Here is a 13,796-nt window from a genome sequence, read left to right as displayed (position 1 = left end):
CCCCGAGCTGAGTTAAGTGCTTCTTTCTTTTTGTACCGTAATCCCTTGACATCTCGGCAGCACTGCCAGTCACGCCATTTCATATCGCTCTATTTTCTTGTTCAAGATCCTGTGGACTTTTTATGTGCATAATGTTTACTTTAATACTTACAAATGGCTTTCCCATACGCTGTTTCCTTTGATCTTCATGGTACTCCTTTTGTCCTTGAATTGCGTAAAAAACCCCAAAAACTAACAACAACAACCAGTGTCTGAAACAAAGTTTATATGTTAATACTTTATTTGGAGTGGAATTCCTGGGCAGCTAGAATGAGGGAAGAAGGAAGAAGAGAATTTAAGCAGGGAAGGAGGGTAGGCAAACATAAGGTGGTTTCTTTCTTTTCCTGTGGGCCACCGTTTCACAAAGAGACACAACAGCCAGGTGCCCATCACATAAGGCATCTCCTGAGAGGCTGCATAGATCCACTGAGCCCCAGAACAGACTGTCATGTTTGAGAAGGTGGAAAAATAAGTCATTAATTCATCGGTGGCTTCTTATTTTGTGCTTTTCTTTTTTTTCCACCTAACCGGTGTGCTATATTTTGTGCTTTTCATTGGACAAAATTTATCCATTTATTTTCTTTCCTTCCCTCCCTCGCTTCCTCCCTTCTTTCCTTCTTTTTTCCTTTCCTTTCTTTTCCTTCCTTCCCTTCCTCCCTTCTTTCTTCTTTCTTTTCTTTCTTTCTCTTTCTTCTCTCTTTTTCTTTCTTTATCTTTCTCTCTTTCTCTCTTCTCTTTCTTTCTTTCTTCTTATTTTTTGAGATGGAGTCTGGTTCTGTTACCCAGGCTGTAGTACAGTGGCATGATCTCGGCTCACTGCAACCTCCGCCTCCCGGGTTCAAGCGATTCTCCTGCCTCAGCCTCCTGAGTAGCTGAGACTACAGGTGCGCACCACCACGCCCAGCTAATTTTTGTATATTTAGTAGGGACAGGGTTTCACCATGTTGGCCAGGATGGTCTCGATCTCTTGACCTCCTGACCCACCCACCTCGGCCTCTCAAAGTGCTGAGATTACAGGCGTGAGCCACCGTGCCTGGCTGATTTCATCTCTTAAATAAAAGCATTCACACTTTAAAAAATGGGATGAACTGGGATTCCCTCTTTCTTAAAAATGTTTCTAGAGCTACTAAAACACTTGGCATTTACAAAACAATTGATAAAAATATTCCTCTGGATTATACAGGAAGGGAGACAGTGACTGTGGATAAGACAGGGCATATGATACTAATCAGATTTGGCTTCTTTGTCTCCAGCTTCATCAGAGGCTGGACTTTCCCCATTTTGAGTTTGTCCATTTTTCTGCAGGTAAATCTTCTTGAATTTCTTGGTTGGCCACTTTGGCCTGTTTTCCCTTTACCTTCTTTTCCCCCGTTGTTTGCCTTTTTTGTCTGAAGGTTTATCCTTTCCTGCTGCCTTTTTTGTTTTTGTTTCTACTGTTGCAGGAACAGGTTTAGCTGACAACCTCACCCATCTCCTCTTGGGCTCTTCCTTCACCATGCCTTGGGTTGAGCTGACCTTCCTCTTGGGTATCTTGGTGACGAGGAGGCCACTGCCACTCCTCTCACAGCTGGAGCTGCTGAGACCTGCAGCTGGGGCAGTGGGAGAACCATCTGGAACCTGGGTCAAGCAAATTTGAGATAGCACATATACAGTCAAATTCATCAATGATGTTAGAAAAACCCAGTTTCCCTCAGATTGCTGATGAGGGAACTGAAAGTAGAGAAACAAATTGTCCAGAGTCACACAACCTTTGTGATTGAGTTAGAATGTATTTCAAAGTACTTTTCGCTATATATTTTACAGTGTTTTGTACTGAACAAAATGTATGTCTGAAGTTCCTATTCTTTTTTTTTCTCTCCTTCCTCAAACACTGATGACATTTTTCGTTTTTAACTTTTATTTTAGGTTCAGGGATACATGTGCAGGTTTATTATATATGTAAATTGTGTGTCATGGGAGTTTAGCGTACAGATTATTTCATCACCCAGGTAATAAGCATAGTCCCTGATCGGTAGTTTGTTTTTATCCTCACCCTTCTCCCTTCCTCCAAACTCAAGTAGGCCCCAGTGTCTATTGTTCCTATATTGTTAGGTCTATGTCTATTGACATAAAGTCTACTCAGTGTGAGAACAAGCACTATTTGCTTTTCTGTTCATGTGTTAGTTTGCTTAGGATAATGGCCTCCAGCTTCATCCATGTTGCTGCAAAGGACATGATCTCATTCCTTTTTATGGCTGCATAGTATTCTATGTTGTATACATACTACATTTTTTAAATCCAGTCTTCCACTGATGGGCATTTAGGTTGATTCCATGTGTTTGTTATTGTGAATAGTGTTATGATGAATATACACATGCATGTGCTTTTATGGCAGAAGAATTTATATTCCTTTTGGTTTATACCCAATAATGGGATTGGTGGGTCAAATGGTAATTCTGCTCTGAGTTCTTTGAGAAATCTCAAAACTGCTTTCTATAATGGCTGAACTAATTTACATTCCTACCGACAATGTAGAAGCATTCCCTTTTCTTCTCAACCTTGCCAACATGTTACTTTTTTGACTTTTTATTAATAGCCATCTGACTGTCATTTTGGTTTGCATTTCTCTTTTGACTAGTGACATTGAGCATTTTAAAAAAATACTCTTTGGCCATGTATATTTCTTCCTCCTTCTCCTTCTCCGTCTTCTTCTTTTTTTCCTTTTGGAGGCAGGAGTCTTGGTCTGTTGTCCAGGGTGGAATGCAGTGATGTGATCACAGCTCACTGCATTTTCTACCTCCTGGGCTCAAGCTATCCTCCTGCCTCCGGAGTAGCTGGGACCATAGGTATGTATCACCACACCTGGCTTATTTTTTACTTTTAGGACAGATGAAGTTCACTGTGTTGCACAGGCTGCTCTCAAAGACCTGAGCTCAAGTGATCCTTCTGCCTTTTGGTCTCCCAAAGTGCTGGGATTACAGATGTGAGCCAGTGTGCCTGGCTGTATGTCTTCTTTTGAAAAGTGCCATGTCCTTTGCCAGCTTTTTAATGGGGGTGTTTGTTTTTGCTTGTGAATTTGTTTAAATTCTTTATAGATTCTGGATATTACTTCTTTGTTGGATGCATAGTTTGCAAATATTTTCTCCTATTCCATAGGTTGTTTACTCTGTTAAGTTTCTTCTGCTGTGCGCTTTTTAGTTTAATTAGGTCCCATTTGTACATTTTTATTTCTGTCTCAATTGCTTTTAGTGTGTTCATCATGACATCTTTGCTAAGTCTTATGTCCAGAATGGTACTTCCTAGGTTCTCTTCCAGGGTTTTTATAGTTTTAGGTTTTACATCTAAGTCTTTAAACCATCTTGAATTGATTTTTATATATAAAGGAAGGGGTCCAGTTTCATTCTTCTGCATTTGGCTAGCTGGTTATCCCACACCATTCATTGAATAGGATCCCCATTTACTGTTTTTATTAACTTTCTCTAAACGCAGATAATTGTAGGTGTGCAGCCTTATTTCTGGGCTCTTTATTCTGTTCTATTGGTATATATGTCTGTTTTTGTACCAACACTGCTGTTTTGGTTACTGTAGCCTAAATACTGATGACTTTTGATTTAGCCAGCCAATTAACAGTCCAGCCCATTCTGTCTGGACTGGTCTGTCCCTTTCCAAAACTCTTATTTGTACCCCAGTTTCCCGAACTCCATTTTTTTCTGCAAAGGCCATTGGCAGGCAGTTTAAAGTAGGGCAAGTTCCTTCAGACTTTAGGTTATCCCTGCCCAGGATGCATGGGAAACAGCTACAGGTTCAGGCAATGATGGTAAGGCCAGAGACACTAAGTTCTGGACTTCTTAGTGGCCTATTTGATTGGTAACTATCTAGTCTACAAGTTCTTAGGTCCACGTAGGACAAAAAGGACAATATTGCTTTATCTTGATTGGCTCTCTGGACATGGTTACCTTTTACATAGAAGGGAGGCTCTATCAGAGGGAAGTTGGAGATGGGATACATCTCAGGTGAACCCTATTCTAATTGAGGGCACTCGCCCCATTAATAAGCAACAGCTGAACAAGACCAGCGTCTAGAGAACCTATTATCTTTCTGGCTGTTTGTTGCTCACAAAGACCCTGCTGCTTGTGTTTGTGTATAGATAGAAAGGGGATGTCTGGGGCAGCTGTGTCTTCCTCTAGAGATAAGCATGACACATATGGAAATTCCAAGTGGTGGCGGCTGTGAAGACGTGGAAAATTCTGAAACCCTGGTGTTTGTGGCAAAGAAGGAAAGGAAGCAAGGAAAACCAGCCAGCCTGAAAGGAGGTAGGAATGGAGGGTTTCCTGATGTCAATCTACCTTCTTCATTTTTTCCTCTTTTCTTCTTTTCCAAAAAGTAACAGTGCTAAATATAAAATACTATTGCATTGAACCAAGTGTTCTTCCAAGCTCTGGAGAGCAGAAACCTTTCTCCATTTTCTTACACATGTTTTTCTTACTTCCTCTTACTTCAGGCCAGAAAGCCTATATACTGCCAGGAATAAAACAATGAATGCCACTCTTTGCTGCTGGCTCTATGCATGTGGCCAAATGATTATTTGCAAGAGCACTGTTAGGATGCTATCAGGGATCCTGAAGGTGTCCGCTAATAACATATTCTCACAGGGCGATTTAGGGAGGCTGCAGTACAAGGCTCTTCCCGGTGTGAAAAGCAATACCCTCTCCTTGGGGGCTGTCTGACCTTCTTGTCCTTTTGTCCTCTCACCCGAGACTGCCTTGAGGTCCCACCTGGTGTTTTCATAAACACTTTTAGATAATAACACACAGAAATTACCTGCTTGGCCAATTAACATATCTGAGTACCAGAAAGCCACCATGGAAGGGGTAGGCATTCTGTGGGGGACTCCCCTGCCTTTTAAAAGCTGAGTTCAAAGCCTCTGCTCTATCTTCCAACAGTATCTGGTGGAATCGTTTGAAACTTTCAGAGCAATTTGATAGGAATTTTATGTCTGTTGAATCTAATAAAAAAGTTGAGCTTGTATTCTTTAACTTTTTCCATTTTCTTTTTCTGTTGACTCATTTTTAGTGTATTAGGGAATCAGGACTGATTGGGAAAGAAACAACAAAAATCTGGTCCATGGGTGTTTTGAGAAGCAGCGCCCTAAGTCATGCTGGTGCCCAACTTCTCTTCCCTATATTGGTGCAGGGATACCCTCTGCAGAGGTCTCGTCTCAGAGTCCCAAAAAAAGGCAAAGGGCAATTTCCCTTCAGTCCGAGGTATTCACCCTCAGCCTGTTAGCCTCACTTCCGGGAAACTGGGAATACATTGTGGAATCGCCTCCTCTGTTCCTTTCCTCCTGTCCTATGATCCCCTTCACCAGGAGAGGGCGGATGTTTCTTTAACTTTCAATCGATCCACTATAGTCCATCAGGACTAGCCCTTGATATATTTAATATGAGTTAAAAATTTGGAGAACCCTTTCTCTCTCAGTTGTGTCTGTTCCCTAGTTTATTGCTTTGCTACGCCATTCTCTTGAATGTTATAAGTTGAATTATAACTCCTGCTCTTCTTATTCCTTCTTTCACAGTTTCAATCCAATCTGCACCTCCTTCTCTCCCAGGATACTTTAGGTTTTGACAAAGATTCTTGGCTTGGCCAAACTCTAGTCAGGCTTCCAAATCTTCTGCTAAGCCCATCTAGGCATTTTCTTGCAAAATCCAGTTTTAGCAAAGAACTCTGCTAAATCAGTTTAGCCAGAACCCCCCATCCTCAATATCTAATCATCCTGGATATCTGGTCAGAATTCCGCCCTCCCCTGCCCACCCAGGTGATACCTGTTCTCCCTGGCCTGTCTTCAGCAAGAATCCTGTTGGGCTGGTTTAGCCAGAATCCCCCTTACCTCTGATGTTTCCTCTTAGTAATTTTCCATCCACTGACCCCACTCTATTCCTTCGCTGTAATTCCCACCTGTTTGTGCTGTATTTGGAGTTGCCTCAGTCTCTCTTCCTGACTCCAAGACTCCATTGCCCTGGTCCCTATAGTTATCGTGATGGTTCTGAATGAAGTTTTCCTTGCCATGCTTTAACCGGTATTACGGAATAAGTTTTCTTTAACAGTTAACTAGGGAGAAGGTCGCATAATGTAGTTTTTCAAGATGCTATATTATTCCCTTGCATAGCTTCATGCATTTAGTTATGCTAACAGCACCACTTCTGCCACAGACCCACACCACACCCTAGTAACATGTAGAGCTGTAAATAGGTGGCATAATTATTTCTGTAGCATCATCTTTTATTTTTTTGAAATGGAGTCTTGCTCTGTCGCCCAGGCCTGAGTGCAGTGGTGCCATCTCAGCTCACTGCAGTCTCTGCCTCCCAGGTGCAAGCGATTCTCTTGCCTCAGCCTCCTGAGTAGCTGGGATTACAGGCCTATGGCACCACACTTGGCTAATTTTTGTATTTTTTAATAGAGATGGGGTTTCACCATGTTGGTCAGGCTGGTCTCGAACTCTTGACCTTGTGATCCTTCTGCCTTGGCCTCCCAAAGTGCTGGGATTACAGGCGTGAGCCACCGCACCTGGCCTTCTGTTGCATCACTCATAGTGAGCACACGACAGGCTCATTCTCACACTTCAAATCTCAGCCTAAATGCCGCCTCCCCAGAGATGCCTTTCTTAATGAATGTCCTCTCCTAGTCAGTTTCTATCTCATTCTGTTTTTAAAATAATGTTATCACAATATTTTGTGCTGTTCATTTGTTTACTTATTGTCTCTCATAGAAACGTAAGATCCATGAGGCCAGGGTCTTTTATTTATATTTAATTTTTTTTTTTTGAGCCAGTGTCTCACTGTATTACCCAGGCTGGAGTGCAGTGGCTCAAACATGGCTCACTGCAGCCTTGACCTCCTGGGCTCAAGCAAGCCTCCCACCTCAGCCTCTGGAGTAGCTAGGTCTGCAGGTGCATGCCATGATACCTGGGTAGATTTTTATTTTTTATTTTTATTTTTGTAGAGATGAGGTCCCACTATGTTGCCTAGGCTGGTCTCAAATTCCTGGACTCAAGCATTCCTTCTGCCTTGGCCTCCCAATGGGATTACAAGTGTGAGCCACTGCACCTGCGTTTACATTTTTAGTTTTAATTTTAATTTGTTGGGAGGCCAAGGCAGGTGAATCGCTTGAGCCCAGGGGTTCAACACCAGCCTAGGCAATGTGGTGAAACCCTGTCTCTACAAAAAATACACAACTTAGCCGGGTGTGGTGATGGGTACCTGTAGCACCAGCTACTTGGGAGGCTGAGGTGGAGGTGGGAGGAACACCTGAGCCTGGGAGGTTGAGGCTGCCATGAGCTGTGATTGTGCCACTGCATTCCAGCCTGGGTGACAGTAAGACCCTGTCTCTAAATAAATAAATAAATAAATATTTAGAGACAGGGTTATGCTCTGTCACCCAGGCTGGAGTGCAGCGGCATATAGCTTGCTACAGCCTCGAACTCCTGGGCTCACGTAATCTTCCTGCCTCAGGATTCCAAAGTACTGAGATTACAGGCATGAGCCACTGTAGCTGGCCCTTTTATTTTGATTTATAATTATATCTTCAATGCCTAGCATAGAGCCTGGCGCACAGCAGGTGATTGTAAATCTTTGTTGAGTAAGTGAAAAGGTACCAGAGAGCTCCTCCTTGTGGATGCTTAGGCTGCGAATCCCTGTTGAGGCACCATTACTCCTGTCCATAGCTTTTTGTATTTGAAACATCTGGAGTCCTGTAAAGGCGACTGCATTTTGCTATGCAGGAAGGGTGGCTAATTTCAGCTTAAGATGTTCAAGTTTCATAAAAAGAAGAAGCTGATAGGTGATGGGGTTTCCTCAGAAGAATTCAGAGCAAACCCAAGAGAAGATGGGGAAGAGAAAATGGTCAGGACTCAGAGGTCCTACTGTCTTTACTATGTCAGTTGCCTAATTTGAGGCATACTTTTGTGGCCCAGGAGGTGTCCAGGCAAGTGAGCAAGGGAAATGATTGTTGTAAATGACCATTATGCCAGTGCCCGGGGCAGTGGCTGAAGTGGAGGACCCAGTAGGTGCCATATTTTAGGGTAAACTGGCCCAGGCATGCTGCCACTCTCTGCACTGCATGCCACTTTATGGTCTCAGCTAAAGATGACACCTGCTCTTTCCCTGGGGTATTTTGTGAGTCAGAGACTGAAGCCAGCACAGCTGCTCCTCTTGAGGGCATTGGCATTCCCTGCTGCAGCCCCATATCTGGGAGCAGTCGTGGTCTCCCCCATCTCTCTTCCCTTCCACATTTGTCAATAGCCAGTTGATTTAATCTTCCAGCTCTCTCTTGACTATGGTTTGCTTTTCTCCTTCTCCTTTGCTTGAGACAAGCTGTCAACTTTTTTTTTTTTTTTTTGCCTGATTGATTGCAAGAACCTCCTGAGAGTTTATTCGAAATCAAGCTTGATTGCTTCTATTTTACTTTTCAGTATGATCTCAATCAGGTCCCTCTCCAGATTAAATTCTTCAATGGATCCTCTATTGTTTCATTGATCAAAGAGCTCTGTCTTTCTCCTTTCTTAAGCCTCATCTTATTATTTATATTTTCTTCTCTCCTCTGAATTCTTAAGATTTCCCCCTATTTTTCCAGTTTCTAGAACTTATAATACTTTTTTAAAAATTAGTCTTTTTGCACTATAGTTTCATTTTATCCAGAACATGATTGATTTATATATACTGACCTTCTATTCCGAGAACCTATAAAGCTCACTTTTATTTCTATTAGCTTTAAGAAATTCCATTGTAATATCCATAGAGATACTCATGTTGTCTGCAAATAAAGACAAATTTACTTCTTTCTTTCCAAAGTGGTGTCTGTGTGTACTTCTTTTTCTTTCTTTCTTTTTTTTTTTCACTCTGTTGCCCAGGCTGGAGTTGAGTGGAGTGATCTCGGCTCACTACAACTCCACCTCCTGGGTTCAAGCAGTTCTCCTGCCTCAGCCTCCCGAATAGCTGGGATTACAGGTGTGTGCCACCACACCCAGCTAATTTTTTATATTTTTGGTAAAGACAGAGTTTCATCATGTTGGTCAGGCTGGTCTCAAACTCCTGACCTCGTGATCTGCCCACCTCAGCCTCCCAAAGTGTTGGGATTATAGAGCCACTGCACCTGGCCCTTTTTCTTTCTGTTTTTTTTGAGACAGAGTTTTGCTCTGCAGTCAGGCTGGAGTGCAGTGGCGCGATCTCTGCTCATTGCAACCTCTGCCTCCTGGGTTCAAGCGATTCTCCTGCCTCAACCTCCTGAGTAGCTGAGACTACAGGGGTAAGCCACTGGACCTGGCTAATTTTTATATTTTAAGTAGAGATGGGGTGTTACCATGTTGGCCAGGCTGGTCTTGAACTCCTGACCTCATGTGATCTGCCTAGGCCTCCTAAAGTGCTGGGATTCTAGGTGTGAGCCACCATGCCCAGCCATGTGCTTCTTTTTCTTGCCTTATTGCTTCAGCTAGAATCTCCAATGGTGTTAAACAAGTGTGGGGAGGATGGATGTTCTTCTTGATCTTAGGGGAAAAGGATTCAGTCTTTCACCTTTAAGTGACGTTAGCATATGCTTTTTATAGGTGTTCTTTAGCAGGTTGAGAAATCTTCATTCTATTTTTTTTAGCTTGTTGAAAATTTTTATCATGAAGGGATATTGAATTTTGTGAAATACTTTTTCTGTAGCTCTTAAGATAGTCATATGATTTTACTGTTTACATGAACTGATTTCAAATGTTGAACAAACTCTGTATTCCAAGAGAAACTTTACTTGTTTTTTTAATATGTTGCCAGGTTTGATTTGTTAATATATTGTTAAGAATTTTACCATCTATGTTCATGAGGGATCATAATACATACTTTTCTTGTAATATCTTGGTCTGGTTTTGTAATATCAGGTTAACATTGGCCTGGTAAAATTAGTTGGGAATTATTTCATCTACTCTCTGTAAATCTGTGTAGAGTTTGTATTATTTCTTTTTTAAATTATATTTTAAGTTCTGGGGTACATGTGCAGAATGTGCAGGTTTGTTACATAGGAATACACGTGCCATGGTGGTTTGCTGCATCCATCCACCTATCATCTACATTAGGTATTTCTTCTAATGCTCTCCCTCCCCAATCCCCCAACCCCCTGCTATCACTCCCCTAGCCTCCCACACCATGACAGGCCCCAGTGTGTGATTTTCACTTCAATGTTCATCATGGATATTGGCCTGAAATTTTCTTTTCTAGTTGTGCCTCTGTCAGGTTTTTGTATCAGGATGATGTTGGTCTCATAGAATGAGTTAGGGAGGATTCCCTCTTTTTCTATTGTTTGGAATAGTTTCTGAAGGAATGGTACCAGCTCCTCTTTGTATGTCTCGTAGAATTCGGCTGTGAATCTGTCTGGTCCTGGACTGTTTTTGGTTGGTAGGCTATTAACTGCTGCCTCAATTTCAGACCTTGTTATTTGTCTATTCAGGGATTCAACTTCTTCCTGGTTTAGTCTTGGGAGGGTGGAAGTGTCCAGGAATTTATCCATTTCTTCTAGATTTACTGGTTTATGTGCATAGAGGTATTTGTTGTAATCTTTGATGGTAGTTTGTATTTCTGTGGAATTGGTGGTGATATCCCCTTTATCATGTTTTATTGCATCTACTCAATTCTTCTCTCTTTTCTTTTTTATTAGTCTGGCTAGTGATCTGTTTATTTTGTTGATCTTTTCAAAAAAAAAAAAAAAAACAGCTCCTGGATTTGATTTTTTTTTTTTTTGAAGGGTTTTTTATGTCTCTATTTCCTTCAGTTCTGCTCTGATCTTAGTTATTTCTTGTCTTCTGCTACCTTTTGAATTTGTTTGATCTTGCTCCTCTAGTTCTTTTAACTGTGACATTATGGTGTCAATTTTAGATCTTTCCTCACTTCTCATGTGGGCATTTAGTGCTGTAAATTTCCCTCTAGACACTGCTTTAAGTGTGTCCCAGAGATTCTGTTACATTGTGTCTTAGTTCTCATTGGTTTCGAAGAGTATCTTTATTTCTGCCTTCATTTCATTATTTACCCAGTAGTCATTCATGAGCAGGTTGTTCAGTTTCGATGTAGTTGTGTGGTTTTGAGTGAGTTTCTCTGTCCTGAGTTCTAATTTGATTGCACTGTGGTTTGAGAGACTGTTAACGATTTCTGTTCATTTGCATTTGCTGAGGAGTGATTTACTTCCAATTATGTGGTCAATTTTAGAATAAGTATGATGTGGTGCTGAAAGAATGTATATTCTGTGGATTTGGGGTGGAGGGTTCTGTAGATGTCTATTAGGTTCACTTGTTACAGATCTGAGTTAAAGTCCTGGATATCTTTGTTAATTTTCTGTCTTGTTGATCTGTCTAATATTGACAGTGGTGTGTTAAAGTCTCTCACAGTTATTGTGTGGGAGTCTAAGTCTCTTTGTAGGTCATTAAGATTTTGCTTTGCTGCGCGTGGTGGCTCAAGCCTGTAATCCCAGCACTTTGGGAGGCCAAGGTGGGCGGATCACAAGGTCAAGAGATCGAGACCATCCTGGCCAACATGGTGAAACCCCATCTCTACTAAAATACAAAAATTAGCTGGGCGTGTTGGTGTGCACCGGTAGTCCCAGCTACTTGGGAGGCTGAGGCAGAAGAATTGTTTGAACCCAGGAGGCAGAGGTTGCAGTGAGCTGAGATCGCGCCACTGCTCTCTAGCCTGGCACCTGGCAACAGAGTAAGACTCTTTCTCCAAAAAAAAAGAGAATTTGCTTTATGTATCTGGGTGCTCCTGTATTGGGTGCATGTATATTTAGGATCCTTAGCTGTTGCATTGATCCCTTTACCATTGTGTAATGCCCTTTTTTGAACTTTGTTGGTTTAAAGTCTGTCTTATCAGAGACTAGGATTGCAACTCCTAGTGCTGAATACAGGCCACTAATGGGTCTTAACTCTTTATCCAATTTGCCAGTGTGTGTCCTTTGATTGGGGCATTTAGCCCATTTACATTTAAGGTTAATATTGTTATGTGTGAATTTGATCCTGCCATTTTGATGCTAGCTGGTTGTTTTGCCCGTTAGTTGATGCAGTTTCTTCACAGTGATGATGGTCTTTACAATTTGGTATGTTTTTGTAGTGGCTGGTACTGGTTGTTCTTTTCCATGTTTAGTGCTTCTTTCAGGAGTTCTTGTAAGGCAGGCCTGGTGGTGATGAAATCTCTTAGCGGTTGCTTGTCCATAAAGGATTTTATTTCTCCTTCATTTATGAAGCTTAGTTTGGCTGGATATGAAATTCTGGGTTGGAAGTTCTTTTCTTTAAGGATGTTGAATATTGGCCCCCACTCTCTTCTGGCTTATAGGATTTCTGCAGAGAGATCCTCTGTGAGTCTGATGGGCTTCCCTTTGTGGGTGACCCGATCTTTCTCTTTGGCTGCCTTTAGCACTTTTTTCTTCATTTCAATCCTGGTGAATCTGACGATTATGTGCCTTGAGGTTGCCCTTCTTGAGGAATATCTTTGTGGTGTTCGCTGTATTTTCTGAATTTGAATGTTGGCCTGCCTTGCTAGGTTGGGGAAGTTCTCCTGGATAATATCCTGAAGAGTGTTTTCCAACTTGGTTTCATGTTTCATTCTCCTTATCACATTCAGGTACACCAATCAAACATAGATTAGGTCTTTTCATATAATCCTGTATTTCTTGGAGGCTTTGTTCATTTCTTTTCACTCTTCTCTAATCTTGCCTTCTCGTTTTATTTCATTGAGTTGATCTTCAGTCTCTGATATCCTTTCTTTCACTTGATCGACTTGGCTACTGAAACTAGTGTATGCTTCACAAAGTTCTTGGGCTGTGTTTTTCAGCTTGATCAAGTTGTCTATGTTCTTCTCTATGTTGGTTATTCTAGATAGCATTTCGTCTAACCTTTCTTCAAGGTTCTTAGTTTCCTTGCATTGGGTTAGAACATGCTCCTTTAGTTTGGAGAAGTTTGTTATTACTCACCTTCTGAAACCTGTTTCTGTCAGTTCATCAAACTCATTTTCCATCCAGTTTTGTTCCCTTACTGGTGAGGAGCTGTGATCCCTTGGAGAAGAGGCGTTCTGGTTTTTGGTGATTGCAGCCTTTTTGTGCTGGTTCCTTCCCATCTTCATGGATTTATCTACCTTTGGTCTTTGAAGTTGGTGACTTTCAGATGGGGTCTCTGAGTGGATGTCCTTTCTATTGATATTGAGCTATTTCTTTCTGGTTTTTAATTTTCCTTCTCACGCCCCTTGGCTGCAGGACTGCTGAAGGTCCACTCCAGACCCTGCTTGCCTGGGAATCACCCACGGGGGCTGCAGAACAGCAAGGATTGCTGCTTTTTCCTTCCTCTGGTAGCTTCGTCCCAGAAGGGTACCTGGCAGATGTCAGCCAGAGCTCTCCTGTATGAGGTGTCTCTTAGGATTATATGAGGGTCAGGGAGCCGCTTGAGGAGGCAGTCTGTTCCTTATCAGAGCTCAAGTGCAGTGCCGGGAGCTCCATTGCTCCCTTCAGAGCTGCTGGGAAGGGACGTTTAAGTCTGCTGAAGTGGAACTCACAACCACCCCTTTCCCCAGGTGCTCTGTCCCAGGAAGGTGGGGCTTTATTTATAAGTCCCTGATGGGCTGTGCCTTTTTTTCAGAGATGTCCTGCCCAGCAAGACGGGAATCTAGTCACAGTCTGCCTGCAGAGGTGTTGCTGAGTTGCTGCGGGCTCCACCCAGCTGCTGTGTGAACCTCCGTATGATTTTGTTTACACAGGTAAGGTTAGAGCTG

The 13,796-nt window shown here is 42.2% G+C and overlaps 1 pseudogene; it reads right to left on the bottom strand.

The window, feature by feature from the left end:
- Positions 1–1,263: 1,263 nt before the first annotated feature.
- The window catches only part of LOC135275350 (non-histone chromosomal protein HMG-14-like), a 32,405-nt pseudogene continuing 19,872 nt past the window's right edge, over positions 1,264–13,796 (bottom strand).

The sequence above is a fragment of the Aotus nancymaae genome, unplaced genomic scaffold, assembly GCF_030222135.1.
Source record: "Aotus nancymaae isolate 86718 unplaced genomic scaffold, 86718_ANA_hifiasm-v0.15.2.pri h1tg000016l, whole genome shotgun sequence".
Taxonomy (NCBI): Eukaryota; Metazoa; Chordata; class Mammalia; order Primates; family Aotidae; genus Aotus; species Aotus nancymaae.
This window is presented reverse-complemented; position numbering and strand designations above follow the sequence as displayed.